Source organism: Emydura macquarii, unplaced genomic scaffold, assembly GCF_026122565.2.
Source record: "Emydura macquarii macquarii isolate MOO-44397 ecotype Brisbane River unplaced genomic scaffold, CSIRO-AGI_Emac_v2 contig_968, whole genome shotgun sequence".
NCBI classification, from domain to species: domain Eukaryota; kingdom Metazoa; phylum Chordata; order Testudines; family Chelidae; genus Emydura; species Emydura macquarii.
The window spans coordinates 13,853,112-13,866,567 of NW_027131105.1; positions in this window are offsets into that span (position 1 = coordinate 13,853,112).

The window sequence follows — 13,456 nt, forward strand, 5'->3', positions numbered from 1 at the left end:
TTTCCTAAAACGTGGTACCCAGAATTGGACACAATGCTCCAGCTGAGGCCTCATCAGTGCCATGTAGAGTAGGACAAGTACCTCCTGTGTCTTACATATAATACTCCTTACGTATGATATTAGCCTTTTCAGCAACAGCATCATATTGTTGACATATTTAATTTGTGATCCACTATATTCCTCACCTCCTTTTCAGCAATTCTATTACCTAGCCAGTCATTCCTCATTTCAAAGTTGTGCATTTGATTTTTTTCTCCCTAAATGTAGTACTTTGTACTTGTCTTTATTGAATTGACTGTTATTGATTTCAGATCAATTCGCTAATTTCAAGATCCTTTTGAATTCTAATCCTGTTTTCCAAAGTACTTGCAATCTCCCCTCTTCCCCCCCAGCTTGGTGTCATCTGTACATTTTTATAAGCATACTCTCCACTTCATTATCCATGTTATTAATTAAAATATTGAATACTACTGGTCCCAGAACTGATCCCTGCAGGACCCCACTATATATGTCCCCCCACTTTGATAGCGAGCATTAATAACTACTCTTTGAGTACTGTGTTTCAACAACTTTTGCAGCCACCTTTTGGTAATTTCATCTATACCACGTTTTCATACTTAGCTTACGAAAATGTCATGTGGGACTGTGTCAAAAGCCTTACTAAAATCAACATATGTCACATCTACACACTTCTCCCTTATTCAATAGGTCAGTAACCCTGTCAAAGAAGAAATTTAGATCGGTTTGGCATGATTTGTTCTTGACAAATCCATCTTGGCTATTACTTATAATGCTATTATTCTCGAGGTGCTAACAAATTGATTGTTTAATAATTTGTTCCAGTATCTTTCCAGGTATATAATTTAAGCAGACTGGTCTACAATTCCCCGAGTCATCTTTGTTTCCCTTTTCAAAACAAAAATATATATATATATAAATAAAGGTACTATGTTTGTCCTTCTCTGACCTTCTGGGAACTCACCTGTGCTCCATGAGTTCTCAAAGATAACAAATAATAATTGTTTCAGCTAGTTCTTTATGTACTCTAGGGTACATTTCATCAGGCCCTGCTGACTTGAATACATCTATCTTATCTAAATAGTCTTTAACCCATTCTTTCCCCATTTTGGCTTGCATTCATTCCCCATGGTCGTTAATATTAATTGTGTTAAGTATCTGGGCACAATTTACCTTTTTAGTCAAGACTGAAGCAAAATAGGCATTAAACATCTCACTCTTCTTGCTGCCATCTGTTATTGCTCGCCTTTCCCATGAAGCAGAGGACCAACAGTTTCCTTTGTCTGTCTCTTGCTCTGAATGTATTTATAGAAACGCTTTTTATAGCCATTTAAGTCCCTTGCTAGATGTAACTCATTTTGTGCCTTTGCCTTTCTGATTTTATCCCTACATGCTTTTGCTATTCTTTTGTACTCATCCTTAACAATTTGTTTGTTTCTACTTTTTGTAGGATTCCTTTTAGATTTTCAGGTCATTAAAGAGCTCCTGATGGGCCCATATTGGCCTCTTACTGTTCTTCCTATCCTATGAGGATAGTTTGCTATTGTGCCTGTAATATTCTCTCTTTGAGAAACTGCAAGTTCTCCTGAACTCCTTTTCCCCTTAGATTCATAAAGGAACAATCCTAGTCCTGAAGACTAAGGACAAACAAGTAGACAGAGGTTAGGAAAATGGAAACAACAAATAGGGGTTTTAATATAAGTCAATTAGATTTGCTGTAGGCATTCTGGGAGAAGTGGGTCTATCAAAGTACTTAAATGTGGACAGACTCGGAGTAGGAGACAACTTTGCACTGAAGCAAAATATTCTCATATTGTGGCCAAACATTAACATGACATTAAATAGTATGTGTAAAAATAGAGTTAGGTCGAGATGGGTGAAAATGTCATTATGTTGTATCAGGATGTCCTTACCCATGATTCAGTGAGATGGCACTGTGTATAAAATGTCTTTCTGCTATGTCAAAACATCATTGTATCACAACACTGCTTGATGTCATTTCGGAGCAACAGAATAACAAACACTGCATCAAAATGCCATCTTTCTGTGACACAATTTGATGTTTTGTCCAAAAAGTGTCACACTGCTTCAGAACGTCTTGACACCAAGAGATGGGAGGGTGGCCTTATGTTAAAAAAAATAGAGATAGCTCTGGTTTAGTCCATTAAGCATAGTGTTGTGATTCAAGGTTCTCTTCCAGACTCTCCCACTGACTAACTGTGTGAATTCAGTCGATTCACATACTTTCTGCCCCTCAGTTTCCCCATCACTAGTGAAGGTAATGATCTTTACCCACCTTTGGAAACTGATTTGAAATCTTTGAACGAAACATGCAATAGAAAAGCAAAATCTTTTTATCCTTATCACAGTAAGCCAGAATGTTATCAGATCTGGCACATGGTGGCATTGTGTCAAAACAGCATCATGTGGAGACTAAAATCCACCCTCTCCCCAGAGGTGTTACTTCCAGATTAGGCTGTGGCACATTGACAGGGTAGTGGGGAGAGAATGGAAAAGCTTGCCATGCTGCTACATCTACTATACTTGCTCTTTGAATAAATAAGTAACTAACAGTGATCCCAATCCAATTCTTTTCACCTGCATTATATCCACTCTTAAAATTGGCTTCTTGGAGGTATGCAGTCTCTCTCCAACCTTCCAATTGTTTATATTAGTAACCTTTATCTGTGAGATAAGAACAGCTAAAGAAACAGATGGTGCTATTCTTGGTGCTCTGCATCTGTCAAATTTCTTGATTTGTTGTTGGTTTTGGAAAATATTTTTAGACAATGAAGCATTTTGATTTGTTTGCAACAGTAAGAAAAAAAAAACCTTATAACTAGATACGAACCTGAGCCAGATCAGTGGAACTGAAGCTTGCTAACTCCTTTCCAGAACTTGGTGGAAGACTGAGTTCATTTCCAGATCTGAACCCAATGGTTCTTGTTACCTCTGTAATGGGCCCAATCTGGAACACTGATTCTTAACAACCTCAAACTTTGGGGAAGTTTGGATCTGTTCTCAGACCTGAAATCTGCCACTCAGGCTCAGTTCTAATTATAAATAAGATTCCTTTAAACTAGTTTTCTTAGGGTCCTAGAGTGACTATCTCTTCCTCTGCCAGCTGAAAGCAAAGTAAAGCAAACTATAGTATAAACCAAATTCAGCTCTTATAAGCAGGTGCAATTCTGTTGAAGAGCAAAACAAACTGGGGATATAGATGTGAGATTATATTCAGCCAAAAGAGGCAATGGGCCAAATGCCTGCCTGGTGTAATCCCAATGATTTCAGTGGATTTAAACCAGGAATAAATTTGGCAGGTGGATCGGGGTTACTGAGTCATTAAACGGAAATGTCACAGATGAGGATGTTTTTAAAACTCTTTGTTTGTATCTACTACAACAAGACCCAGATCCTAATTGGTGCCACTAGACGCTATTGTAAATAGAAATAGTAAATAATAATAATAATAATAATAATAAATGATAAAATAATGTCACTGTTCAAAAGCAAGCAACATCTGAAGCGAACCAGGCATAGGTTTTAAACAATTTGTTCTTTTCATGCCTTTCCAGTCTTCCTTGAACCAAATCAGCCTCTCTTATATAACCATGATAATCCTGCATCAGAACTGAAGTGCAATTTAGGACCATTAAAAACATTAATATTCACTTACTGGCTGCAAAGTCTATTAGCCAATGTGTTCCACTGTTTCACACACTGAAAATTTTAAGCATTTGCTGCAAAATTATATATCTGATTATACATTGGTTACATTAGTGCAGGATTGACATTTAATTACTGCTTTTGAAATTGGGCTGCACACTGGGGTGACTGACTTGGGATAGTGGATCCATGTTGTATTGACTTGGCTCCTAATGGAACCTGCAAAGAATAACATGATTGCTTAAATAGCCAGAAGGGAAATGGGAAGGATGGGAGCGATGGGAATAGGGAGAAAGGCAGGAGAATTACTCGTTTCCTCTCTATGTGCAGTGACTCCCCTCAGCTCCACCTGTGTCATTCACAGAAGCGGAGTGGGTTAATTTTTTTCCTTTTGTAAAGGCCACACTCAGCCTCATTCACTTTCCACTACTATGCTTTGACCAGCATGACAAGTTTGCCGGTTGCAAACACCAGCCTCTGCCAATAGAGCTATAGGAGACTCTTTGTTAGCTGTTATGATGCTCTGTCGTATATCATCTCAGTGTTGCGACCACTAGAGGGCAACTTAATCACATTCACTAATTTATGTGCATGCGTACACTTTATATACTTAGCATTTGCATTATAAATATGACTGAAGTTTATTTGTCTAGTATAGGTGTGTGGGGTGGAATTTCACAGTAGCCCTGGGGTTTTGCACAATGTGTCCATTTAATATTACTGTCCACTTGCTGTCTCTGATATTTAATGCAATAATCTCTGGGAGTAATATTCTGTTTAACCACAAGGTGGAAGAACTGCTTTACTTATGATACCATCTCGGTTAACTTGCATGAAATATGCATGCACATTAGGTGCGTATCATTATTGTTATTATTTAATAGTTCTGTTACAGTAGCACCCAGAGGTTCCATTCAGGATCCGAACCCCATAGTACTAAGTGCTGTACAAACATAGCCCACCATCCTGAAGTAGCTCCATGCAGATGGGCCCCTGTGCCACACAGAGCCCAATTGACTTCAGCCAGGCTTCCCACAGGGATCTGCCTGCATGGAGCTCCTTGCAGGACTGGGATCTTAGAGAGAGTCTCTAGCACAAAGTGCTTGCAATCCAAAGAGTTATTTTAATAGAATCTAAGAATTTTAAAGATTTAGGAAAACATTTTATGCTTATCAGGTTTTGTGAAAACATAAATAAATAAATAAATAAATAAAATCCCACCTTCACTTGTGAATCTAAGCAATTTAATAGTTTCCCTATAATCAAATGGAGGATGAAATCCTGGCCTCATTGAAGTCAATAGCAGAAATCCCAATGACTTCAATGGGGCCAGAATTTCACCTGCCATCTTTAGTCAGGAGATGCTTTCCCCAGCCTACATATGAGGCCTGGTCTACACTCACAGTGAAATTCGGCAGCAGTCAATGGGAGATATGCATGCTACGTAGAGTACTTTGCGTATCTCCCATCGACTTCCTAACTTCTAAAAAGCACAGCGTCTCCACTACGCTGCGCCGACAGGAAACGCCTTCCGGTTGATGCAGTGTTAATCTTTTTGAAGGGATGAATTCACGCCATTGACTTCTGGATCGACTGAGCGGATCTCCACTGCCGTTCAAGCAATCCTGCAGAATCAATCCAGTAGCGCCAATGGTGCTGCTGTGAATGAAGACATACCCATAATCTTGATGGTGTGTGCCAAGAGGTAGATAGTGTTCCTCAGTGGTGCACGGATGTTGACAAATATGTTCATAGATACAAAAAAGGTAAACAGTGACAGCTTTGTTAATGAACCTGCAGTGGAAGATTCATTTACAAAGTAATGACATGATAAATATAGCCAACTGAGACACATCACATGAAATGGAGTACTAGTCTTTCTCTCCCCAAAGACGTATACAAACTAAAATATCTTCAGTGACTAAGTCATCTGGGTGCTTAATGAAGGGGGTAATTTTTAAATTTAATTTCCCTATAACCCAGCTGATTTCCAATTCAAGCTACTTCATTCTAAATAATGGTACTTTGAATTTTTATGGGATATGGTATTATCTTTACTTCCTGCCCTAAACAGAGATAAATCTGAGAAGTAAAATTTGGATTCAGATTTCAAACAGCCCAAAGTTCCTGGAAGATTTCAGATCTGGGGGTATGGGCCAAAATTTTCAAACCTGAGTGTGTAAACTGTGGCACCTAAATCCAAATTTAGGTGTAATGGCCCTACAGATTTTTTTTAAAAACAATTGGTTTAGCTTTCCCTTCCCGCCTGAGTCTGATATTTTAGTGAGCAGAGGAATTTCCAATATCATCACCAGAACATGAGATTTTAGCCCCATGACCTTGTGTAACTGTGTGCCAGGCATTTTGAATTCTGGACTATATTTATGACTCCATGTCTCCAATTGTATCACATAGGCTCCTGGCACATCACTTTACTGCATGTACTTATGCTGCTACTCACATAATAATGTATGAATGATACTTTATAATACTGTATTTTTGTTCAGCTATGTTCTTATCTGACAATATTACAACTCTACTCTTTTATAAAGCTGTCAATTACCAGACTTCTAATTGCTGTCTCTTATTACAATACATTCCTTTTAATAATATATGCCTTGTCCACACTTAAGACCAACAGCAAAATCCTGATCCCATTGAAGTCAATGATAAAATTCCCACTGACTTCAATGGTGCCAAGATTTTGTCCCAAACATGGCCTCTAGATTATTGGCACACACTCATTGGGGTAACAATTCCAGTACTGCTGCTTAACAAAAGAAATCTCTGTAATTAACCTGGCAATTGCTAAAATGCGCTCACAGGGGATATGTTATGAACAAATTATGTTGATCATCCCCTGGGGTCATGAGGAAATCTGCCCCTGTCAAATAAAAACTCACTGTTAGGTGCATTGTGGGATGGGGATGGGAATGGGGCAGAGATGAGGGAGGTTTGCACCTTTCTCTGAAGCATCCAGTACGTGCCCCTGTCAGCAACAAAATTCCAAACCCGAGGGATCATTGGCTGGTTCCTATATGATAGCACCTAACATGTCAGTCAGTGTGAACGAACAGGTTAATATTTCAACATTATAAAGTCCAAAGAATGATACCAACAACTGCATGGACGAGTTTTGATCAACTTCTGACCAAAGCAGGGTTGAGCTCTTTTAAAACACCCAAATGCTTGATTTGGCTGCAGTTTTGCATGTATTCTCTTCCTTTGATTTCAAAAACAGATTTTCTTCTTGCAGTCACCATAATAACTTTGTGTGCATAAAGAAACACAACAACATTTTATTTTCTTTAGCGAAATATCTTTTTCATTGTCTTACTTGACTCATTTTATTATGGCCATTCTCATTGCATTTTATAGAGGGTGATAGGCCTCGCCTTCAAATCCCCACCAGGCTCTTTCTGTACAACATTCCCAGGCATTGATGTTCATTTATTTTTTTTTATTTTCAGAGAGCTGGCCCAGAAGCAGTCCTTGTAGAAAATGCACTGGTCTTGAAAACAATTGTACTGGTCTTCCCTAAGTGTTTGTAACCCTGGCAAGTCACAAGATTCACATCATTCTGATGATCATCTTGTTCTCCAAACATACTTAATTCCTAACATGATTTTAGTAACTGCTGTCTTGAAATCATCAAGCACCAAAAATCAATGCTTCATACCTTTTGAGAGCCCGGAATTCTAGTTAATGGTATAAAGCATTAATCTTTATCTCTTATGTTTCAGCTAAAACCCATTTTGTGCTTAACACACGTGTTGGAATCCAAGTTGTGAGAGGGCAAAGCAAGAAGGTAGTAAGAATGATGTGACTTCAAGAACAGATGGTTTTCAAGATACCGGACATTAAATTGTAACTGATCTCTTTAGTCTAGCAGGTTTATTTTGACACTAATCCAGGACTGAATATAAAACTAGACCTTGGACCAGTGCCTGCAGCCCCTCAACTTTTGTCTATCAAATCTGTATTTGGCCATGAATCTAAAAAAACCCTGCATTCAATTCCATGTGCATAATTACATGCTTAATTTGTACATGAAGTTACTACTGTTGTGCACATAAATTGGGTATATGCGCACACAGCCATTTGCGTCTACCTATGCTCACAGTTGCAATAGTTGTGCATGCAAATTAAGCATGAAATTGCATATATACTTTTGTATGCATACTTGAAAAGCAGGCCCTATATGTAAAATTACATTGCTGATCCTTAAAGTAAACCACCAATTCAGTGTGCTGTTTATCCTGCGGATTTTTGCAGCTTACAAAGTAATTCCTTCAATCTTGCACTTCTTGTTTCATGACAACATCAACTTTAATTCAAAACTGTCTGGAAATCATTCTTTTAGCAACCATGCTTCATTTGGAATTCTGAGCAGCAGCAGAAATTCATCAAGCAAATTCCCTCTCTGGTTTTAAAACCAAAGCTGAAACCAGATCTGTTTTATTTGGTTCACAATGAATGAGCTTCCATGTGATTTGATTTTTATCATATTTCATCTGAACTTTTATTGTAAAACATCTCCCAGGGACCCTTGTGAGCAAAAGGCTTTATAAATAAAAACTGTATTGAATTTCCAGTCTGTCTGATTCTTAAAAGTTATTTGATAATTTTTTTACCATGAAATTTTATCTCCGTAATACACCAATATGTGGAAGGTGACTGCAGATGTTTAGTAATGGAGCTAGATGTCTCAGTAGGGTTTTTCTAATGGGTTTTCTTTCCCTTGTTAAAATGGGATAGGCTTTATTACTAACCCATGAACAATTCCTTTGCATTCTGACTTGTGGGCAATCCCTGGGATGCTATTGATATTTCCACCGTTCTCTGACTTCAGTTTTGCTTTGAACAGTTTTGTTAACATCAAATTAGTTGTATGCTGTTTAATTAACATCCCCCCAAAAGCTGCTATAATTTAACTAGAGCAGATGGTGTTCATAGTAGCTTAGTACAGTTAGGCTATTAGAATTTTTATACTGACTTCTTAAGAAGTTGGGTCCCTCTGCCTTAGAAATTATTCTGCTGGTGATTTTTGGTGGAACAGTGACTTCCAGCAACTGGTTAGGTTAATCACAGGCATGTATTCCAGCTGGATCTCCCACGAGATCTCTTAACACTTGCTTTCCTACTTAAAGCTCATATTGTGGACACAGATTAAGTATAAATTTCTCACCTAGTTTGGTCCATTTTTTAAGTCACCTTTTAATTACTACTTAGTTCCATATCTCCTATGAGTGCCAATGGACCTATATTTATTAATCTCAGATTTTTTTTGCCATTGTCTGCGGTGGGAGCATAATAGACCGGACCTACAACATAGGTCTGATTGTACTCCCACTACAGTCAATGGCAAAAATTCTACTGATTTCAACTGGAGCAAGTCCCCAGCATGGCATTCTTCCCACTTATGGTATACAATGGACCATACCCCTCTGATACCTAACCAGAGACATAATTTAAAAGGTATGGATGGTCAAACCAACATTTACTTTGGAGTCATATTTGCAAAGATTTATTTTCCTGTTGCTTAGAGAGATCAGCTAAGCAAATGAATCAGAATCTAGAAGCTGATGGATACAATTTCAGACTAGCACAAGAATGTTAAAAATCTTCCTTGAACTCAAGAGAGCTAGGAGTCTGGCCATTTGAAACATTCGGGAGACAAGTCTGCTGTGTCCCCAGGAAAGTTAACACTCTTGAGTTTTACAGACATTACCAACTGATGTAGAGATTTTCACTGTACATTTTCATTCCTGTGCCTTTTTCGAACTCTGTGCCTTTTTCATCAGTTAAGGGGTTAAGAGATTCAGCAGTTCAGGGAGAATATCAAGTTTCTTGGCATAATAAATATTATTTAGTGCACCAGATGACTGTTCCAAGCAGCATAACTTTACATGGGAGGACCCTCATTCAATTTAAAAAAAAAGTATTTTAACACAGAAGGTTATATCAGATATGAATAGTGGGAAGGAGGTAAATCCCCTACAACACCATGGCTTTGTGCCTGTTCTCGGTGGTATCCTGGTATGAGAACATGGGAAGACCAACAAGCAATAAAATACTTAAGCTATTTACATGCAAATCACTGAAGAACCCAGGCTCTTGTGCAGAATGATTATTGCTGCACATGTAGGCTTTGCCTGTTTGTCTCCATAAGGCACTCCAGAGAACAAGTCTTACAGGGCCAAATTCACAGTGAGGTGCATGCTGCTATGCATCCGTCTCCTTACACTCACTTAGACTCCCTTACCAACACATAAATAAGCCAGTGGAACTGAGGAACTGAAAGGTATAAGTCACATTCTCCTGTTAGTTGCTTGTCTTGCTACTTTCTTCTCTTCTTGCCTTTCAGCATGTGAGTGAAACGTTAAGACCCTCTTACACTCAGGTACATGTGGCAGACAAAATTCAGAGGTGACTTATGAGGACAGGAGGATGTCATTTTGGAAAGTGGGAATGCATCCCATAAATCAGTGTGTTTAAGGGAATCTAAGTACATTTACAGGTCTGTAGAAGATGTTTCAGTTGGTGTAACATGGGGTTACCTCAACAGACTCCTCTCGATTCATTTCAACTCACCCCTGAATTTGTCCTGCTATCTCAAGACCCCATGTCTGGGGGTCAGAGTGAAATGTGAGTCTCCATAGCCCATTAGACCTTGACCTCTCTGCTCAGAGTGCTGACAAGGAAACTGACCATGACAATGCTTTTTAGAAATTTGGCCATCTATCCATTAGGATGCAGAGCTAAACTGAGACCCACCACTTCATTTCACATGGGTCATTGAACAGCCCTCAGCTGGGAATGACTTTCAACCCCTGCTGACCAGCACTAGATTTGAACCAGTGATCTAGAAGGAAAGGCTTATTCTTCTATTAGCAATCCCTCAAGCTATGGATTCCTCCCTATTTCCTTTTCTAGTTCACCAGAGGAAGGAAGAATTCAACTCTGAGCCTCTTCCGGAGATGAGTTTGATTTTGGGGGAGATATGTGGCTTAACCAGGAGATCTTCAATAATCTGAAACTCAAAAAAAAAAAAGTTCTACAAAAAGAGGAAACTAGGTCAAATTACAAAGGATGAATAGAAACAAATAACAAGTATGTAGGGACAAAATTAGAAAGGCAAAGGCACAAAACAAGATTAAACTAGTTAGAGATATAAAGGGTAACAAGAAAACATTCTATACATACATTAGAAGCAAGAGGAAGACCAAAGACAGGGTAGGCCCGTTACTCAGTGAGGGAGAGGGGAACAATAACAGAAAATGCGGAAGTGGCAGAAGTGCGAAATGACCTTTTTTCCCCAGTTTTCACCAAAACATTTAGTAGCGATTGGACATGTAACATAGTGAATGCCAGTGAAAATGAGGTAGGATCTGAGGCAAAAATAAGGAAAAAAGTTAAAAATTACTTAGACAAGTTAAATGTCTTCAAAACACCAGGGCTTGATGAAATACATCTTAGAATACTCCAGGAGCTGACTGAGGAGATCTCTGAGCCATTAGTGATTATCTTTGAAAAGTCATGGAAGATGGGATTGATTCCAGAAGACTGGAAAAGGGCAAATACAGTGCCAATCTATAAAAAGGGGAATAAAGACAACTCGGGGAATTACAGACCAGCCATCTTAACTTTAGTACCCAGAAAGATAATGGCGCAAATAATAAAGCAAATAATTTGCAAACACCTAGAAGATAATACAGTGATAAGTAACAGTCAGCATGGATTTGTCAAGAACAAATCACGTCAAACCAACCTAACAGCTTTTTTTGACAGGGTAACAAGTCTTGTGGATGGGAGGAGTAGTAGTGTTGGTATATCTTGACTTTAGTAAGGCTTTTGATACTTCCCACATGACCTTCTTGTACACAAACTAGGGAAATACAACGTAGACAGAGTTACTGTAAGGTGGGCGCATAACTGGTTGGAAAACTGTTCCCAGAAAGTAGTTTATCAGTGATACGCAGTCAAGCTGGAAGGACATATCAAGTGGGGTCCCACAGAAATCAATTCTGGGTCAGATTCTGTTCAATATCTTCATCAATGATTAAGATAATGGCATAGAGAATACACTTATAAAGCTTGCGGACAAAGCCAAGCTGGGAGGCTTGCAAGTGCTTTGGAGGATAAGATTGAAATTCAAAATGATCTGGACAAACTAGAGAAACGGTCTGAAGTAAACAAGATGAAATTCAGTAAGGACAAATACAAAGTACTCCACTTAGGAAAGAACAATCAGTTGCACACGTACAAAATAGGAAATGACTGCCTACGAAGGAGTATTGCAGAAAGGGATCTGGGAATTATAGTGGATCAGAAGCTAACTATGAGTTAAAAGTGTAACCTTGTTGCAAAAAAAGCAAACATCATTCTGGGATGTATTAGCAGGAGTGTCATAAGCAAGACACAAGAAGTAATTCTGCCACTCTACTCTGTGCTGATCAAGCCTCAACTGGAGTATTGTGTCCAGTTCTAGGCTCCACATTTCAGGAAAGATGTGGACAAACGAGAGAAAGTCCAGAGAAGAGCAACAAAAATGATTAAAGGTCTCAAAAACATGATCTATGAAGGGAAGATTGAAAAAACTGAGTTTATTTAGTCTGGAGAAAAGAAGACTGAGGATGGACAAGATAATAGTTTTCAAGTACATAAAAGATTGTTACACGGAGGAGGGAGAAAAATTGTTCTCTTTAACCTCGGGAGATAGGACAAGAAGTAATGGGCTTAAACAGCAGCAAGGGCAGCTTAGGTTGGACATTAGGAAAAACTTCCTAACTATCAGGGTAGTTAAGCACTGGAATAAATTGCATGGGGGGGTTGTGGTATCTCCATCATTGGAGATATTTAAGAGCAGGTTAGACAAACACCTGTCAGAGACAGTCTAGATAATACTTAGTCCTGCCTTGAGTTCAGGGGACTGGACTAGACCTCTTGAGGTCCCTTCCAGTCCTACAATTCTATGAATAGGCCTGATTCTCCTCTCACTTACACTTTTATTACACCAGTGAAATTCTATTGACTTCAAAAGAGTCACACCTGTTTTACACCAGTGCAAGGGAGTCCAAAGTAAGGCACCTTCTCTTTTTATATTGGTGTTTATTCACTGTTTGCTTGCTTTCCTCTTTTAAGAAGTTGTCAGCTCTCACACAGGCTTTCAGTTTAAAAGGTCAAGTGAAAAAAGCAACTAAACCAGCTTCCTAATTAAGATCAATCATGTTCTGCAGCGTAAACCTCTCTGTGTATTTTATCACTGCAAACCACAGGAAACAGTCAACATACCTCACTGGCTGATTAAGAAAAAAAAGATGATCTGTGCACATTTTGCCCATCCCTGGAAGAAGGGAACTTTTAGGACCCCAGAGTTTAAGCATTATAAATTATTTGTTGGGTCAGCTAAAATTAGCTACATCTGCAGAAGGATGGATAAGGCCTCATTAATCTTGTGCTGTAACTCCAGTAATTTCAACAAATAGATCCCGCTATGTTTACATTGAGCAATGTCCTGATGCTCCCTCTAATACATTTTTTACAGGTGAATTTTTAGGTACAACAGTGCCTTGAAGCAGACAGTTAGGTGAATGGCACATGTATATTCCTGGCTCAGAGGGATACCAAGAGACTTCCAACAGCTGCTTGCCTAATCAAAGCTAGTGAGGTGTGTGGTCTAAATTCAGCTCAGGTATCAGTTACCCAGTGAATCTGCTATGCCGCTATAAACCGACCTTCTATTTTCTGCCTATTTCCAATTGTTGATGGC